Genomic DNA, 19073 nt, shown 5'->3' with positions numbered 1-19073 from the left:
GGAGAGCTTGAAATGAAGCTTCCAAAGAAGAAGGAAAAGCCAGGTTGTTCCATATGAGTTCTGTCAGTGCCCTGAAACCAAGGTAAGATATCAGCTGTCTTGGAAACTTACCACTCTGAGTGTCAGCTTCTCTCAAATCTTGACCAAAATCCTTGTCTTCTGCCAAGGCAAAGCATCTACTTTACTTCTTCCTGACAGTGTCTCCCTGTAGAAAGCTGTCATTAAAGAAAACCAAAACATGAGAGGAGAAAATACAGGGGAGGAAGAAGGAGCTTTATGTACTGAAACGTCTGTGACTACTCAAATGTTCCAATCCCTACATTATGCAAAAGGAGCAGTGCTGAAGGATCACGCTTCCATCTGGCCTCTAGAGATTAAAAAGCCATAGAAAATGACTGAGCAGCTACGAATTGTAAAATCTGTTCCTTGAGTTGGTGTTTAAGGGAGAAAGAAAAATCGCAGCAAGCGCTGACATATAAAAGCTACGATCGTCTCGGTATTTATGTAAAAACAATTACGGAGCTAATCCCCTCCTAAAATGGCAGTGAAAGATTGCCAGGACTCCACGCTGCTCCGCTGAGAACACAGGCCAGGACTCGCAGCCCCATGGAGGAAGGTAAGTCAGTCTGGGCTGGTCTTGTCAGAGGGGATGGCAGGGAAGGGTATGAGTGCGCCTACTCAGCGCAGGGAGCAGAGCAGGAGCTTTTGAGATGGCGTTGGTTTCTTCCATGCTTTGTAGAAATGGCAACAACGTGTTTGCAAAGAGCAAAGGCGCTGGCTCGACGGCTCAGAGAGTGAGTGAGTGAGTGAGTGAGTGAGTGAGTGAGTGAGTGAGTGAGTGAGTGAGTGAGTGAGCGAGCGGTTTCTGAGCAATGCCGTGCTGGAGGGCAGGAATAGGAATCAGGGCAGAAGAGAGAAATGACAGAAGAGGGAGAGTAACAAATCCAAATCATTTCAAGCTATGTTTAACTACACGTTAAGCAGCCAACCAGGAGTAAAATGTGCTTAGCCAGAATTGGGCTGTAGGGTTGATAGCGTAGATCCAGCACTATCGTATGTCCAAATTAACGGGGAATAACTGGATCCTATTAAGCAAACCACAGTTACAGTTTCCTTCATCACAGACTTAGGTTCTGAAAAAAATTACTGGCTGCAAAGTCAAGATATGATAGACTGTCACAAAAAAGCCTGTTTAGGTTTGTAGGAGCTGAAGCTGCTTACGAGACACCTGAACAACGTAGCTCAATGAGCAGAAAACCCTTAATTTATGCAAGTACCAGCATTTCAGAAATGGGCCTGTAGTAAGCACGTCACTTGGAAGAAACTGTTCAAGCAGCTTTTCTTTACGGTCTCATCATCCCCTTTATGCTGACACACTGTAACATGGTTCACTTGGTGTGGAGTCTTCAGTCTGGCAGCACGTGCTCCAGTTGAGACTGTTAGGAAACCTCTTCACGTTGAGCAATTAGGTTTTTATTTCAGGGTGGGTGGAGTGTTTTGGTTTTTTTTTTTAAATAAAAATATTTAAGAGTACCAGTATAAGGTTCTAAGTGCTTTCTGTTTTCAGTGTGCAGGCACTTCTCAAATCCAGCAGCTTGCTCATGGTAGGCTATGTCAAAATACCAGCAGCAGTTCTAGAGAGATAATCACACAGTGTTTCTCATCTTACCCTCTTGTTTTAATGCTGGTCCCCTCTTTTGTTTTAGCCCCTAGAAGAGCTTCCTCATTGTCTCCTGTAACTGAAGCCAAGTCAAAAACGTTAAAAGATTTAAAAAAAAAAAAAAAAAGCTATTATTCATAGTGGACCTTGATTTTTAGCTAACAGTAAGTCACGACTACTATTGCTACTTCCTCCAAAAGCCTGTTCCTGTGGTCTCCCATTATCCATGCACTTATTCAGGAGACCAGACGTTTATCTGCTGCATCTACACTGATTTGTGGTTCAGGTCAGCAGCTCTCCCAGCAGAGCAGAGCGCTGCCTCAGAGCCCACAAACAGGACCCCTGTGGGGTGCAGCAGTATAGGGAGCAGCTCCCCAGGAGCACGTCTAGCACAGCCCCTACTGTGAGTACGGGCACAACCTTCCGCAGCCCCTTTCCCACAGCACCTCTGTCTCCTGATGCGCAACCAGCAACCGGCTCCCATCCAAACATCATCAGCATTAAACTGCCTGCCTGGTACCACTACAGTGCTTTGCCAGAGGAAAAAAGTTTGGATGCTTTTGGCTCTCTTTGACCATGGTGGGTTTTTCTGGGAGCTGGGGTTGGGGTGTGTGTGTGTTTGAATTGTCTTACAGAATCCGATTTAAAAGAAACATAAATCTCTCCCCTATTAGTCTGACCAAAATTTTCTACCAGCAAGTGAGCAGTGTATCACTCAGGAAACAGAAATCGTTAAATGCTGTAATTGGGCAAAGCACTATAACAATAAAGAAGAAAAACCTGCCAGTAATTGCTTGAGTCACACTGACCACACGACTGTTAACTACTTAAAGGGTGAAACCCAAACATACTGACCGCAGAATCTTTAGTGCACGTGGGAATTACTACTTCCTTTTCATCTCCTGCTATTTTACCTACAAACCTGATCCCCCACGTGCAAAGACACACACTGTGTTCAGTATTTTGTGATGATATATGATGTTTATGATTACACATGAAGTATATGGTCTATATGACATACACCAGGTCTTTCAAACTCACCTGAAAATGGCACATACAATATTCCCAACACCTCTTCAAGCATTGGAGCAGGTTTATAAATACACCAGATGCTTTCAACACAGAAGCTGGCCCAGATCCCTTCTGAGATGGACAGTCTGACAAACTTAAGTGTCACAAAGTCAGCAGCCTGGGCGGGCTCTTGCCCCCTGTTCAGGCAGCCAAAGGGCCCAGCAGCTGTAGTGGTACTTGAGAGCAAGGAAGCGGTGCCCACGGCTAAGGGGAAGTGCTGCAGCACTCCCTGGGACTGCAGGTGTCTAGGAGCCAGTGGCTGTGTGCCCAGGTACGCTGCACCGCGCTAGCCCGGATGGGATGCGAGACACCCATAACATCGTAACGAAGCAAGGGCAGAGTCTTCCCCACCAACTAGAGATGGCAGAAATCATTAATCCCAGAGGTGGCCACTCAAGAGCTTGATGGCACAGAAGGACCCAGCACTGCTTCTAACTACACTGTACAAGACAACAAAGATTTGGCTAAAGGCACCCTCCAGTTCTCCTCCTTTACCCTCAGCTCTGCCTTGTTTAGATCCAGCTTCAACTACCCGGTCCCTACTCAGAAGCTGGCTCTGTCCAGCCCTACGTGACACAAACAGTTTTGGTGACAGACACACCTTGTCTTCCGCATCTTGTGCTGCTGTAATCCACTCTGTACTCTGCACAGGGGCAGCACCACCTCAGCCTAACACCGAATGCCCCAAGGTAGTATGTGAAGATGAGAAGACATCATTCAGCCTGAGAGTGAGAGATTCATCACCAGTGTTGCTAAAATTATTTCCACTCTAAGTCTAGACTGAAAATAATACTCCAGACCTGGTGCAATTGGATAAGTTTCAAGTTAATTTTGATTCCTTATTTTTTCAGACATGAAGCTTTTAACAGTACAAACCTCATCTGGCCTGGGTTTCTTCATGCTGCAAAACAAGTACATCCTAAGAAGCTGCACAGTTTAAGTGGAATCATTCATCTTGATGCCTAGAAGCTGGGAGTGGTCATGGTCTATGGACAGCAAATAAACATGGAAGGTCTATATAAGTTGGATCAGAAATGACCTATGAAATTCAGAGAAAGGCAGGTGCAATGAATTTGGGTTTTTTTTCTGCCCAAGAGATCGTAATTGTAAATCCTACAATGGCTAGTGTGGGGTATTGCATCACCCTCATCAAGAAAGCACAGGGGTAAGCTTGCTTGGGAAGCCTTTAGTCTGGCTGCCCTGTAATTGCGGATACAGCCAACCACGTTAGTTCTGACTGGCATGAACTTCTCTTACCTAGGGCGACTTGTTTGATGGGGAGACGGATGGAAAGCCCCTGGACCTCCTTCTGTCTGGCTCCTCACATCCACCAGCCAGATGCCCGAGATGCAGGTTTCTCAGGGTGCTTACAGTGCACTATTCCTTGCTTTGTTCTTTTAATTTAAAACGGGAAACCTGGAATGCAGAGGAGCCAAAAACTTCAAAGGCAGCTTCCATTGCCAAAGGAGTTGCATTTAAACTCAAGTTCATTCTCTAAATTAAAAATTCAAATCTGACAGTGTGGGAAGATGCTGACACCTTCCAGAGGATTGATGATTTCTACGGGATAGAGGGATTTGGATTAGTTGACAGTAAATATAAACGTGGTAAACTGAGCAGTACAACCGTTCCTAAATGGGAGTTTTATTTTGAGCTCCTCGGTTTGAAATGAATCTCTAATAATGCCACAGCTTTGCAGATACACAAACAATATAGAACAGGTTTTCTTTACCCTGATACACAGAAGATCTGAGTACTACATTCCCTTCTCCTCAAACTGCCATTTGCTTTTACATTTCCTGATATATTTCATTGCTGATTTTAAATTTTCACATTATAGTTCGTTAAAAGAAAGAATTCAAAAGCTACAGACTAGACAGGGCTCCAAACATGTGCCTTCAGACAGTTTGCTACTACTTGGCTGCTTTGGTGTTCCTCCCATCAATTCTCAGCTGACAGGAATGAATGTTTCAATTAACTCGCACACACATTTTCCCAAACAAACAAGTTTTATAGAAACATGCTATGTTGTTGTCCCCAGGAGAAAAGTTTCTTGATTTTTTTTCTGTTTGTTTTCCTGCTGCCCATTTAGCACATGCTTTAGGCACGCACCGGATGCTGTCTTTACCATTCTGCTGACTACACGTCACATACCCCATTTCATCCCAAGCAGCACAATAGCACCGTGTTCCCTGTGCATCTTCAGTCTCACGTGTGCTTTTACATTGCAAAACCAGGCAACTGATGTGTCTGGACTCTCCTGTTCACAGTCGGTCCCTTACCAGCAGGACCTGCCCTCAAGGCCGCACAGTTTGTCACTGGGCAGAATGGGGACAACCCAAGGCAGAGGAGCAGCAAGATGGACGGATGCACCTGTACATGAGATGCCACTCATGGGGCCATCTATTAGTGTACCTATAGGGGATATGGCTCCACTAAACCCGGACGTCTCCAATTTGAGTTGAAAAATTCAAGATTACAGCCTATATTTCAAAAGGCTCAAGGTACACCCTCATTTCTGCACATACACAGCCACATCTTGAAACACTTCTGGGTTTGCATATTACAAAACCCCAATGTGATACTACATAATCTTTCTGTTTCCCTCTATTTGCTTCCCTTGTTTTGTCTTTCCTTTGACACTCACACTCGGGTTTCCTTATGTTTCACTTCCTCCTTCGTCCTGCTCTGTCTTTTCATCTTTTCTCATTCATGTCCCTGCTTTTCACACTTTCTCTCTTCCCTGTCTTTCCTTATTCCCAGACCTTCTTCTCTGCTTAAAAACAGTCATAGCCAGCTTCTCTCTCCTCCTTCACCTCAAGATCTGAGTCAGTCTTTTTCACACACTCTACAGACACAAGCTACATGAGAGACACACAAGGCAGGTGTGAAGCAAATACAGAGCACTCAGAAAGATTCATTTATTTCTCTCCTTCAACATTCAAGCTCCAGTATTTGTCTATCCACAGTCCACAAATGAGCCAAATGGTCCAACAGCAATCGGATCAGGTCCTCTACACACAAACCTGATTACTGCCAATTTCACAAACAATGGAGCAACAAGCATTGCCTAATTCAGTACTCATCAAGCCTTTTCTCTTCTGCTGTCTGCCAAAAGATAGTATTTTCTTTAAAAAAGCACAGTTTTTTGATCCTTCAGAAAGCTAGCTTGTAAAGGCAAGTTTGACTCATCAAGGATGTGGAAAGTACTTTTGGGGGAAATTCTCCATCCAGATTCACCTCTGGACAGAAACTATCATCCCAACAGATGCCTGTTTCATGAAGCTATGTATGAATAAGGATTTGAGGCTGCAAATGAACCCATATTCCAAACTTAACAACATTGGCAGATACTCTCCTTCCGGTACTACCAACGCAGCGCAGCTGGGGCAGCGCGGTCTGTCAGGGTGTGTTAGGGATAATATATAAACCACGTCTAAAGCAATCTAGTGTGCATGGCTCACTAATTCTTAATATGCAGTGACAGCATAAGCAACATCGGCTCCCGAGCCAGCGTATGATGTGGCTGCACAGCAGGTACTGCCCCGGCACTGGTGAAATGTAACTGTTCTAGTGACACAGTATATCCAACTGAAACAAGCCAGGGACACCCCGCGCTTCTCCCAGACCCCACTTTTGTACAGTGTTGAAGAAAGGTCACCTAATTCTAAAGCATAAGCAGCTACTAAGGACACAAACTGTCCCCAAAGCAACAAAGCCACAGATAAGCCATCCTCATCCCTGCAGAACAAAAAGCAGTATGACCAAACAAAACCCACACAACAACCACCACCCCAACCAGGAAAACACGTATCTCGGCATCCTTTAGCTGCCAGCTTTGTTTCAGCTGAATTATACTGTTAACAATGGCAGGTAGGTCCTCCCCTCACAAATGCACCCCCCCTCGTGCGCAGCCCGGTCTCTGCCTGTACCCATCTCACAGACTGTGTGGCTGCTTTTACCCAGTGAGACAGATAAATAGGATTTGCCTCGCAGTTTTGTTTTTATTTTTACTCCTTCTAGTCAAGCACTTTGCTCTCACTTCTGTTGTTTTACACAGGGAACACAACAGCAGCTACTGTTACTTCCCCGCGGCCTGAACAAAGCTGGCAACAGATGAGTGTTGCCGCTTACCCTGCCCAGGCTGAAGGAGCCTCACATCAGAGAAAGTAAGTTCAAATTAGACAGAGGTTTAAAGTCCAAACTGTGGGGCACATGGCTGGCACTGTGTTTCGAATGGGTGAGGTGGAGGAGCCTTCCCCACTGACGGCTGGACCAATACCCTGTGCAGCTAACGGAGGCCACCCCGCAGTGCTGAGGCCATCACACCTGGCAGCGAAGGGAGCAGAAGCCCTTCCATAGGCATAAGGAGTTCAGCAGAGAAGGAAAAAACAGAAGCATCAGCCTAATATCAGCATACTCTGGTTTGCTCTCAGGAAAACCACAGTACCCCTTTATGCAACCTGACTTACCAGACAGTGCAATGCAGGCAAAATTCGTCTGACAGGGAAACAAGAGTTCCTTTAATCTTCGACTCTCCAAACAAATTACACTCTCTAATTAATACCTGACTCCAGTTATTTATGCCCACAAACTGGAGCTCAGATTTTCTGCACCACAGAAGCGGTGAGAATGTGCACAGGCAGATGAGCCCCCAGCCAGCAGCGCTTCCCGCCCAGCTGTCCACAGCCACCACACACCCAACAGAGCCTCTATGAAAGGATTTCTTCCTCTCTCTCTCCCTCTCTCCATGGCTGATCTCTAAAAACTCAAAATATTGCCTGCAAAGTTTATTCGTCCTCTCACTTTGGCTTTGGGTAAAAGCAATCTAGATGCAACAAAAGACTCTGCTTCTCAGGTCTGAGAAGGGAAGAACTGTCCTTTTGGCTGTGTGATAAATAGGAAGAAGCGCTCTCAGTCATGGAAGAAATGAAGTGGCAGTAGTAATACCTCACACAAAGCCAAAATTTACCTTACCTACATTGTAGGTCACTGTACCTAGGTAAGATGTACAGAGTCAACTGACTGTGAAGTTCATGCAATACTTTCTCTTTCCAGGAGAGATGGCCATTTCAACCTGTCCATCTAACAAACATCCAGCTCAGGATGTAAATTTTGCACTACTCTTGGAAAGCACCACGGGTTCTTGAGAGCAATTCCTGTGAGAGCAGTTCCTGTGAGAGCATCTCGCTGCCCAAGTTTCCATCTCACATCTTCTTAGGCATTTTCCAGCATCCACCCAACGTGCATTAAGCAGTGAGCAATCGAGAGCTCAAGCAAATGATACAGAGGAATGGATAATTAGCCCCTAGGAACGGATCCAGCTATAGTTATACTCCATGAAGGTTAGAGGCCCGATTCCTCCTCATTTAAATCTGATATTGAAGTAATTTATAGAGCTTTATCCGAGCCACTAATTTGCAATTTTACTGCAAACAATTTACAATCAAATGAAGTGAAAGCTAGAAGCAAAGCCTACATTAATGACTTAATTTTCCTTTTGGATTTCTTTTCATTTTATCTTATAGTGAATATGAAGCTTAAAAAATAGGATGATAATTGACCAGCAAATAAATACAAACTTTTTTTTTAATTATTAGTGCTTAAAAACCAAACTGTTGTTATAAACTACAGTGTTGTCTTCTGCTGAAGACAGTGCTGCATCACCAACCTCCAGCAACAGAAACTGGGAAAGCCTCACTGTTTGTCAGACTGAAAATTCATACTCTAACAAAGCAGCACAAAAACTATCGCAGCGTCTGAATACAAAATTTAGAGTTCTGGGCTAGCAATATGCAGTTTGTAAATTATACAGCCAGGAGCACTACATGATGTTACTTAAAAACACAGTAACTACTCTGTCAAAAAGGAAGCATGAATGTCAAAGCAGCTTTTGTAATACTGCACTGGAGCTTCATCAGCACTAGGAGAGATCTAGGCACAGCTATATAAGCCAACTATTTCTTCCTAGGTTCAGAGGCAGTCTGAAGGCACTGGTCAAGCTCCAGACCTGCCTAGAGGAAGACATTAGGGTAAGTGGTTGTTTCACAGGGCAGTGGTCAGTCTCAGGCTTGCTCCTAAAAGAGACACCCTGCTCTGGAACAGGCTCTGGTGCTCAGCTGATCTGCTCAGACAAAGAACTCACATTTTCATAACCAGTCATTTTTCTGGAGGTTTAGTCAGCTGAGCTGGCTCAAAAGGGGTCAGTTAGATGCCAACACACAGGAAGCAAGCGGCCAGAAGCAAGGCAGGTCTGCTTCTCCCAGCCTCAGAGAGGTGTTTAAAACCCTCAGGAGTCATGGAGTCAGCCTAGTATCTCAAAAGCTGTCAGGGAGAGTGGAGGTGCTGCACTCATCTCAACTCCTCCCATTCCACATCTCCCATCTTGCTTATTCTCATGCTCACCTGACACCTCGACCCCATTCAGATGGTTAAGCCCCTTTGGCAGCAGTGAGCTGTCAGGTCAAACCACATCCCCTGACCAGCTTAAGCCCCTCAGCAAACATCACCATAACACTGGGCCAGACTGAACTGCTTGTCCTAAACAAGTGATCTGAAATTTTACTCTGAAATATCCATGACTAGACAATTAGCTCAAACTCTGAACATAAAGAATCACGCTGCTGTTCTATAAAGAAAGAAACCTTCCGGAGGAAATGTAGTGGCTGGAGACACCTTCTGTGCTCGAGATACCTTAATCCTGCACATCCTCAAAACAGCCTCTGCAGAGGACTCAAGGACCTATACAGTATAGACAGTAACTTGTCAAACTCATCTGTGCCCAGTCCTGTTCATTTGCATGGTGCCACACGGGAAAGCAGGAGGCTGCTGCAGGAGCGCAAATCCCACGTGCTGCTGAGGTGGGGTCCAACGACTGGGGTGGAACCCCCTCCTTTTGCCTCCAGCTATACTGGCACCATGTTTGCTCATCATAAGCCCAAAAGAAATGCAAAGGAAGAACCTGCAGTTAGAGCCTGATCCCAGCATGGAGGAACCTGTCTGAGTCCTGCTTAAGATGTGAAATTGCAAGACGCTGAGTCACATAATTGGGCAGAAAGCTGGGCCTGGCCCAATCTGGCTGAGTAAAGTAAATCAATATGCCATCAGGGAGAGTAAAGCAGCAAGGTAAAAAGAAGTTTGGTTTGCGGAATACACTCTTTCTAATGGTTTGAAATCAAAATGCTTTCTTCTAGCCAAGCAAACACAGCCAAGCAAACACAGCACAAAGCATTCCTCTGAACCAGAAGTGTATGACAGAAACCCAAGGTGCAATAAGCACTTTCCACAAGTATCCCCTTAGGCTGACAAAAGAGGCAGTGAGAACCTGTACAGATGGATCAAGCATGAGTACCCAGAACAAAAAGTGTTTCAGCCCAGGTCTTGCTGGACTGAGAAAAAGAACTGAACTTGAGCAGGACATTAAACATAACACCGGTGAACAAAGAAGAGACATCAATTCCAGCAACCAAATACTTATCGAGTAGGTCAATTTATTTTCAGGACTGAATCAGAATGGTTTGGCTGGAGGGATCATGGGCAGGGACTAGCTCAGGTTGCCCAAAGTCCCATCCAACCTGGCCTTGAACACTGCCAGGGATGGGGCAGCCACAGCTTCTCTGGGCAACCTGTGCCAGGGTCCCATAAAGTGTAAAAAAAAAAAAAAAAAGTCTTCCTTATGTCCAATTTATATCTCCTCTTCATTTAAAACCCTTGTCCCTTGTCTTGTCACTACAGACCTTGGTAAAAAGTCTCTCTCCATCTTTCTTACAAGCTCCCTTTATATATTTCACTAATGAGCTCACTGGAAAATGCTATGAGGAATAGGCTAAGGAAATGCAGACTGGACAAACAACCTTAATGCCTAAGAGAACTGGGACACAGGAAGGCTGCAATCTCAGCTAGAGAGAAAAAGGCAATACAACTTGAAAAACATAAGCAAATACATGAGATAGAAATTAAGAAAACTGACCTATTTCTATATCATCTTATATTCTGCAGGATGATTCACCCTTCTACCAAAAGACCAAAGTGAACATAAGCTGTAATAAGGCTGGCAGAGACTGTACAATCACGAAGGGCTGCATGAGGTGCATGCCCATGGGCTGAGGCCTGTGCCCTCCTAAGCAGGAGCATGTGGCGAGGCAGCGGTGCCAGTCGTTAGCTCTCACCACAGAATGCTTGGCAAAGAGAGGAAGGGAGAAAAACGTGGTTACAGTTTTAAAGGAGCCTTTGCACTTTGCTACCCACCCTGGACGTGCTTCACGGTGGTCCAGCCTTCCAGCACAAGGCAGAGGAGCAGAAAGATGCCAACCAGCAGTGCCCCCAGGACACGTTACAGCAGTCACAGGCTCGCACTGTTTTTCCTCACGTGCAGAGATTACCCAGATACTCCTGCCTTCCCTTCTTTACAATCACCTTTGAATGCACAATCGCCAACCTAAAAGCTGTCCACTCTGCAATAAACATTTCAATAATTTCTCTATGCTAATGTGTCTTAAGAGTTCAAATTAGCTAACTTGCCTTTTGCCAGCAGAGCAGGGCAAACAGCTTTCAGAAATGACCTGTGAAAGGTATGTGTGGAACACAAATTTGCCAACTGCTTTGGCAACAAATTACCAAATGAGAGATGTGGTAGAGGCAGAGGTGGAAGATGTACATACACATGTACAAGGAAAGGATCGTTTTAGGACCATGCATTCAGAGCCGATCATCTTAATGTGGGACAACAATACAAGGACTCACAGAGCAGACATCCAAAGACCCTAAGAGACCTAAAGTGAAGAGGATGTAAAAATCAGCTTACATAAAATCCACAAATATTTGACAATGTGAAGCTAGGAACTTGCTGGATTAAAATAAAGAGAAAGATCTAAGCATTACAGGAAGAAATTAAGAAAAAATTAGACTGTTGAGATAAAGACATTGCACAGTAAAATTTAATAGGCAGTGGACTGGTTTCCCAAAACAAGCAGGTTAAGTTTGAAAAACCTTGGCTTTAAAAGCACATCAGAAAAAGTACCAGAGTAGCAATTTAGATTTGAAACTTGGAAAACATAGGAGGCTGTAACACTGGGAATAGAAGTGTACATGCTTTCAAAGTCCTCCACAAGTACGTATCTCGCAGACAACATGCCACGAAGTAGAAATATGGGTCTAAAACTTTTCCCACTTGCAGTACACAGTTCTCTTTCCTTCCTCCACCAAGCCAGTATCGCCTAGTTCCACTGTGCAGCAAAGTGGGACATGTTCTAGCAATGTGCAATTACTCTCTGGAATGCAAACAGTACTTCCAACACGCAGCTGTAATCTCCACGGTGGCCGCTAATGGAAGTTGCCTGCTTATTCCTGTTTCCATTGGGAGAGCAGCCTATGATGCAACTCCACTGTCAGTCTGGCCTTGACTGTTCCCCTGAGACCACAGAACCATCCAGTGTGTTGAAAAAGTCATTTTAAGAGACATAGAAACATAAGTGCTTTATCCCTACTTGACTCCGTGCCAAGGGAGTCGCACAAAAACCTCGGGACGTTTCAGTGCTAAATATTATGTAACAGCCACTTTTCTGAAACCTCATTTAAAATCCTCACTTATTCAAAAAAACCCAAACAAAACCCTCCTGATAATTAGAAAATCTTCACTCTGATAGTCAAGAAACTGCCACAACATAATGAGGTTTCTCAGTTTCTTTATCTTTCCCTCCTGCAAACGTAGAATTTTTGATCTTCAAGCAAACTTGGTTTCTTTTCTCCTTGTTTTTTTATGTGATGGTGTAGCCAGACCTGTTCCCTTCTGAACCACTATTCTATGTCATTAAGAACAGCTCTCTGCTACTGTAAGCACCAACATCCTTTAATCCCTTCATTAATTTAAATATATTCTAAAAGGCACTTAGCGCTCTACTGGGACTCCAAAGCAACTGCTCTATTAGGAGCCCTACACAGGCTTCCCTTTCTCAGCGCAAGACAACTGTCGTGCTCATTCCATGGAAGCATCTACTGGTGGATGTTTCTGTTGGGAGGCAAAATGCTGACCTTCAGCACAAAGACCAGGATCTGCAAAAGGAAGAATCCATCTCATCACTCAGAAGAGTGATGGAAGAGATCTCACAGGTTTAGCAACACTGGAGTCTCTAAGTGCCAGTACAAAAAGCTGAACTTCTTTTTTTTTTTTTTTTTTTTTCTTTTTTTTTTTTTAATGGAAGCCTGAAAAGGTTTCTGGAAAGTAAAGAAGTGTCACTTACAGAACATAGGCTAAAATTCTCTGCCAAAGATCTCCAGGGGCTTTAAAGAAATACCAGTATCATTATCCTCATTTTACAGATGGAAAAATGAAAGCATGTTAAGGTAATGCCAATGTCAGGGTCACCAATTCAGCTCAGATTTCCTGGGATTGTTCACTGAGACACAAATCCATTCTTTATCCAAATTTATTTAACATGTAATAAAATAGATTCCAGATAACTTGGACTTGTTCTAAAAACATAAAAATTTGTGTAACATTGGTTTTCTCTGTATAAAAATCAAGATTATATGCACTGGTCTCCTTATTCCCTGTGTAGCTGTGACTGAATAGCGGTTAGAGAGAAGCAAGCTTAGCAAAACGAAGCACATTGCTTGAGGCTTGCACAGTGTAACCATACTTTAAATTCTAGGGTGAAATTCCTGACCTAACTGAAGCTCATACTGATTTCAGTGGGGCAAGGTTTTCACCCCGGATGTGTGGTAAAAGGGAAGAAAGATAACTTTGTAACAGCACTTTAAAGAAGCACCACATTCAAAGGAGAGAAAAGTTAAGTCAATGAAGTATTTCATATAAACTCAGTGAGCTCATTTCCCAGATGACTCAGATATCTGCTGAGTTTGCCTTAAAGGGCAAAAAGCAAAGATGGCTTCACCTCCTAAATGTGGCCTGGGGCGCAGTTAGGATGATTTACCTTAAGACAGTTTAAATGCTCTCGGCTTATTCTGACTGAAGATCACCTCTTCTGACAGCCAAAGATACTGAGGCACTGAGGTTAGGTCAGAACCTGGCCCCAAGACTCCAGAATAAAATAGAAAAGGCACATCACAAACAGCTGAAAAGAACAACAGCCTTCATCTCAAAAAGCTATCAAAGAGCAGCTTTGCTAAATGATGGGGAAGAGTAAGAGTAATTAAAAATAGTATATTAATTGAAAGGTTGACATTTTCTTGCACACTATCTGGCACCTACAAGCAAATAATTACAAGGAAGCATAAGTAAAAAGTGTCAGCCTGATATAAGCACTGACAACAACTTTGTAGGCGAGAAAAGTTTTCAAGGAAAGACTTCAAGAATTTGTGGAAAACAAGGGGAGTGGAAAGAGGCAGATATACAGGCTAGGAAAAGGAGAATAAAAACAGATTTTAGCGTGCCTATGTGTAATTGCTGGCAAGGTAGGAGAACAACAACGATTTAATCTCTTGACACACATAAGACAGCAAGGTGATCAGTAGCACTCAACACAAATGACATCAATCCAAACTCCCTATGACATTACTAGAAAACCTACCAATGATGCCCTAAATCTAGTGCATGCAACATTTTTATAATGAACCAAAGGGAATGTAAGTAAGATAAAGCAGGCACATTCCTAGCTGAGAAACTTATTGAAGGATAGCTACCACTAGCTATCACTAGCTCGTTGTCTTACTGAGACTCAGCGTACCGCCATCTCATCAGTGCCTTGGATGATGTAATACACTTGCTGCGTCTGCAGACCACGTAAAGTTGCAGAGGGCAAGACCTGCTGGGAACAGGATTAGAATCCCAAACAACCTTAAGGAAATGGAAAAATGGCCTGAAATAAATAGGATGTGCCTCAGTAAAGACATAAGTGTTCTACTTCAGATCTTGTCAGCGAGCTGAAGGTCACAACAATCAACTGCACAAATACTGGAAGCAAAATGATGGACTAGGAGACAGAAGAGGACCTGGGAGGTTAAAATGGATTAGAAATTAAACATCAGTCAGCACTGTCACGCTGCTGGGAGAATAACCCCCCAAACATGACAGCACTGAGAGCTAACAAAGCCTCCTCCAAAGTAGTTTGTTCAGTTTAGGACCCTACATTTAAAAAATTCCACTGACTGTACAACACTTAGAATCTAGAGGCAAAAAGACAAGGATGAGCAGTGTCTGGATAAAAGGATCTTCGAGCAAATGCTAAAAGAATGAGAGGTGCTCCATCTGAGGAAGAGAGAGACTGAGAAGCAGCTAACAAGTATGTAACATGGATATGAAGCATTGCTGCAAAGAAGTAGGAAAATGTCCTCCATGTTCAGAGGTGCAAGAATCTACCAGTGAATTAAATATACTGCTTAGAGAAATTGCTTAATTCCCATAATTTCAAATTTCCTCTTTGAAAAGGTTAGATAAACACTGGTAGTAATGTTTGAGGTATGGCTGAACTGCCCCGGAGATGGGCAGTTAAACAGACAATCCCGAGGTCCCTATTTTACATGGCTTTTTTTGATACACCCCAGCTTTTAAAACACTGCATATGATTCACTCAGCAGGCATACGTGTCATTTACAAATTACTATTTTCAACGTGTTTTCTCTCTTTAAAAAACACAGCAATTTTCTTGACTCTGGTTTGTGATATTCCCCCCACATTTTCTATCTTCAGAAGCATTTACTTTAAAACTTTGCACATCAGACATGCACATTTGAACAGCATGCAGTATTCATCACACTATCCTGGCTGAGTAAGGCGTGGAGCCAGCGATACTCTGAGAGCGTAGGCAAGGGAGAAAAAGGAGGGAGCAGAGTCAGCAGTGCTTGTGGAAGGAGGGGAATGCAGGCTGGGAAAGAGAAAAACTCAAGGAAAGGACGTAGGGTTAGAACAGACCAGAAAGTGAAGAATTTCAAAGTTAGGGCAGCACTCCAAATTTAAAGAGAAGTGATCTGTCTTGTTCAAACACCCCACCAAGCGTGCTGCTGTGCATTTCCATGGGGTTTTTTCTGCACACCCCGCCTCCTCCCTGGATAACTGGAGTACAGAACCGTGTTCATACTTGTTCTGCTTATTGAACAGGATCTTAAAATGGCGTGAGGTGGAGCCAGGACGGATGCTGAGCTGACAAAGAAACTGGGAAACAAATAATCAAATGTGAGCTTCGTTGGGACCTGAAGTGAGAGTGGCTTTTAAGATCTGTGCTTTTTGTAGTGGGCTGCAAACAGGAGCTTAGCTGGAAACGAACACTTTGTTTAGAACTTCTTTCACCACAGAAGGTATCCCATGCCTTCTACTTCCCTAAGCAAATGGTGGCAGAAGACCATGAAAAGATTAACATTTCCACTCCCTTCTTAGGCACTTGGCAACTCTCCTCCCAGTATACTGCTTCTTATTTAATTACCACTTCAAACAAAACTGCATTATATCCACAGTCAAAGCTTTGCTTTCCAACAGGCAGAACAACATAGTAAAGGAGATTTAAGACACACCACTTTAAAAGCTGTAGGAGGAGAATACAATATCCTTAGCAGAAAGGGATAGAAGAAACAAGAACAGGGGTATGACAGGTTGCTTAAGAAGGGCAGGTGGGGGAGTTGCTGAAATTGTTAGCAAGGACAGGGAAAGAAGGAAGGGCACACAGAAATGACAGGATGTGCATATCTTGCCCCTTCAAACTTTTATGTTGAACATTGAAGGGGTATGATCTAAAACATCCTTCAAATTGATACTAACATTTTATTTACGCAACCTCAACACTCAAAATACTGCACTTACCAGCCTGGAAACACAGAACATAAGGACCTTGCTGTCTTTTGCTACAGCAGCTACTACCCTACCTACCTATCATTTTCCCCCTATTGCTCTGCTGTTGCAAGGTCCCACCAAAGCTGCCATTCCTCCAAAGGAATGGGAAGGCCCTTAGGCAGTTTCTATCATTTATACCTCTGTGTCAGTAAAATCAGTGGAGGTTTATTTGACACAGCTAACGCATCAGCAGGCACAAGAGCCTTCCCTGCACTACACCACCTGCCACCCTGCCATTCCTTCCAAAGCACCAAACGGATGTATTACCAGAAGGAACCATGAAGTCACCAGAGATGAGCATACTTAGCAAACCTTTTTTACAAAGTATATTTTCTTGTCTTGAAAAGTAGCAAATTTTGCCTTGATGCAGTAATACATGGACTGAGTTGGGATGGCGTTTTCTGCCTGTTTAAATTTGCATCTCTGCAACAGATGGAACAGAATAGTTGTAGCCGTAGGCCAAACTCAGAGAATTGTTCTAGTGTAGGCAATAATAATGATCACAAATGGTAAAATGAAGCAAAAGTTCAAATTTAATTCATCAATACATTATTCTCCTTGCCACAGAAAACTTGGCAATAACTGTTCCCTGCTTGTGATCCTTTCTGAATGCAGCCAAAGACTCAGCGTGGGATTTCCAAAAGTCATTTAAGGGACTTTGGAGCAGAGCTGGGCAGGAATTCTCATGTTTCTACTCCACAAACAATACCAACCTTTGGAACATAAGCTAGGGAACATTTGTTCCCTAAAGGAATAAAAATTTGAATTATTCCTGTTTCCTACCAAACAGGAATTTCAGGATTTTCTTTCAAGTAAGTCAGTGCTGCTAGACTAGTAGAGCTGATGAGTGTAGGAACTGAAGCACCAAGGAGCTGCAAGTTTAGAAACTCCTGAGGTGACACAAGTCAGAAACTAAGAGGTTGCAGCTGTCAACCAGCTGGTGCACAGTTGAAGAGCCTGGGATTTGGGAAAAATGACAACTCACCATATCACCCTTAAAAGGATAAGTAGAACAAACTCACCTGAGTTTTACAAAAGTGCAGCTGGAATTTATATTTTTTTAAAGAAAAATATAAATTCAGACTTAAAAATTGATTGCAAATGAAATCTATGATCTTATGTCACTTAGGTCATATAGAAAATCCTTCCCTCCTATAAGTAGCATGGAAAAACACCTGCAGAGAAAGATTAATATAGAAGGGTAAGTACATCTCCACACGTAACGTAGTTCAGTTATACTTACCAGATTTCTCTTTGTATCTATACATAATGGTACCAAAAGGTATTGCAACCTATTGACAGGTCCTTAGTCCTAAGAAAAGCAAGTGAAGTCTAATACCACAACACAGTTTATAACAGAATCACAGAATTGTAGGGGTTGGAAGGGACCTCTAGAGATCATCGGGTCCGACTCTGATGAGATGTCGGTACTTGCCAGAGTGCAGCAGTACAGTACATTTTTGGGATGCTTCGTGCAAACACTTACCTGCACTTTACCATTTTTTCAAGTTCTACACAAAGGCTGAAAGGTCTACAGGCAATTTGTCTCCATTTTACTTATAATTAGTTAACTTCTGAATATCCACAAATTAAGTATGGGATCCAGCCAAGAAACATGTAATGGCTGATAGTCTCTGAGAGGGAATAGAAGCATGAATATTTGGGTGCTACCTTAAGAGAATTAGAAATCTTTCAAAAATAATTTAAACCATTTCACATATATTTTTTTATTATTTTCCTCTTCAGGTGCAATACCCCAGTGGATGAGAGGCTACACGTCCCTGTCAGCACTTAGCCATAAAGCCACGCAAAAACTTAAATGGAGTTGGAAATCCCTGGAAGGCAAAACACCTTTCTCAAGGTCTCAAAAATTTGATTAAATTACAGCTCTCTACACTATACAATCTTCTTACCTACCATAGAAAATGGTAGGTAAGATACTGGATTAAATCAGTTGCACAGCCACAAGGCATAGTGCAATAAAGAATCCATTACCCAAATCATTTTATACCTAAGCAAACGGAAAATGTAAAGACATTTGCATTAGTGTCTAATGCAAATATAAACCCTGCTTTACTGATGGGGAAGCGATAGTACAGCTGTCCATTTTCTGTGTGAGTGCAATACCTGGCCATCCATTTATCAAACTACCTCTTTTATTTAAAAATCTATTAAGTATGTGCACAAGCTCTGCATTATATGGTAGCAACAAAGCTAAGAAATATTCTTCTACTATTAATTATCTGCCATCAGTGCAAAACTGGGGGCTGAGAAGTTATTATAAATCATATTTTTCAATGAGTTTGTACACAAAGCCTATACATTTCTCTAAGAAATGTTATTATTCCAGAGTTGATCCCACAATGCAATCCAGGTGATAACCATACTTAGGAGTCACTGCTGGTTTGGGTTTTTCCTCTCTTGTTTTTAAAGCTCTGAAAAAGTTAAAAGAAAAAACAATGTTCATCTGGACAACTTTTTAGATGTGGAAATTCTCTGTCTTGGCGTTTGGACAAGGCACAAGAAGATGAACCAAAATGGACCAAATGTTGCTTCCTGTAT

Source organism: Gallinula chloropus (assembly GCF_964237585.1).
Source record: "Gallinula chloropus genome assembly, chromosome: 4".
Taxonomy (NCBI): Eukaryota; Metazoa; Chordata; class Aves; order Gruiformes; family Rallidae; genus Gallinula; species Gallinula chloropus.
The sequence above is the reverse complement of the archived record's forward strand: the minus strand, read 5'-3'. Positions refer to the sequence as shown.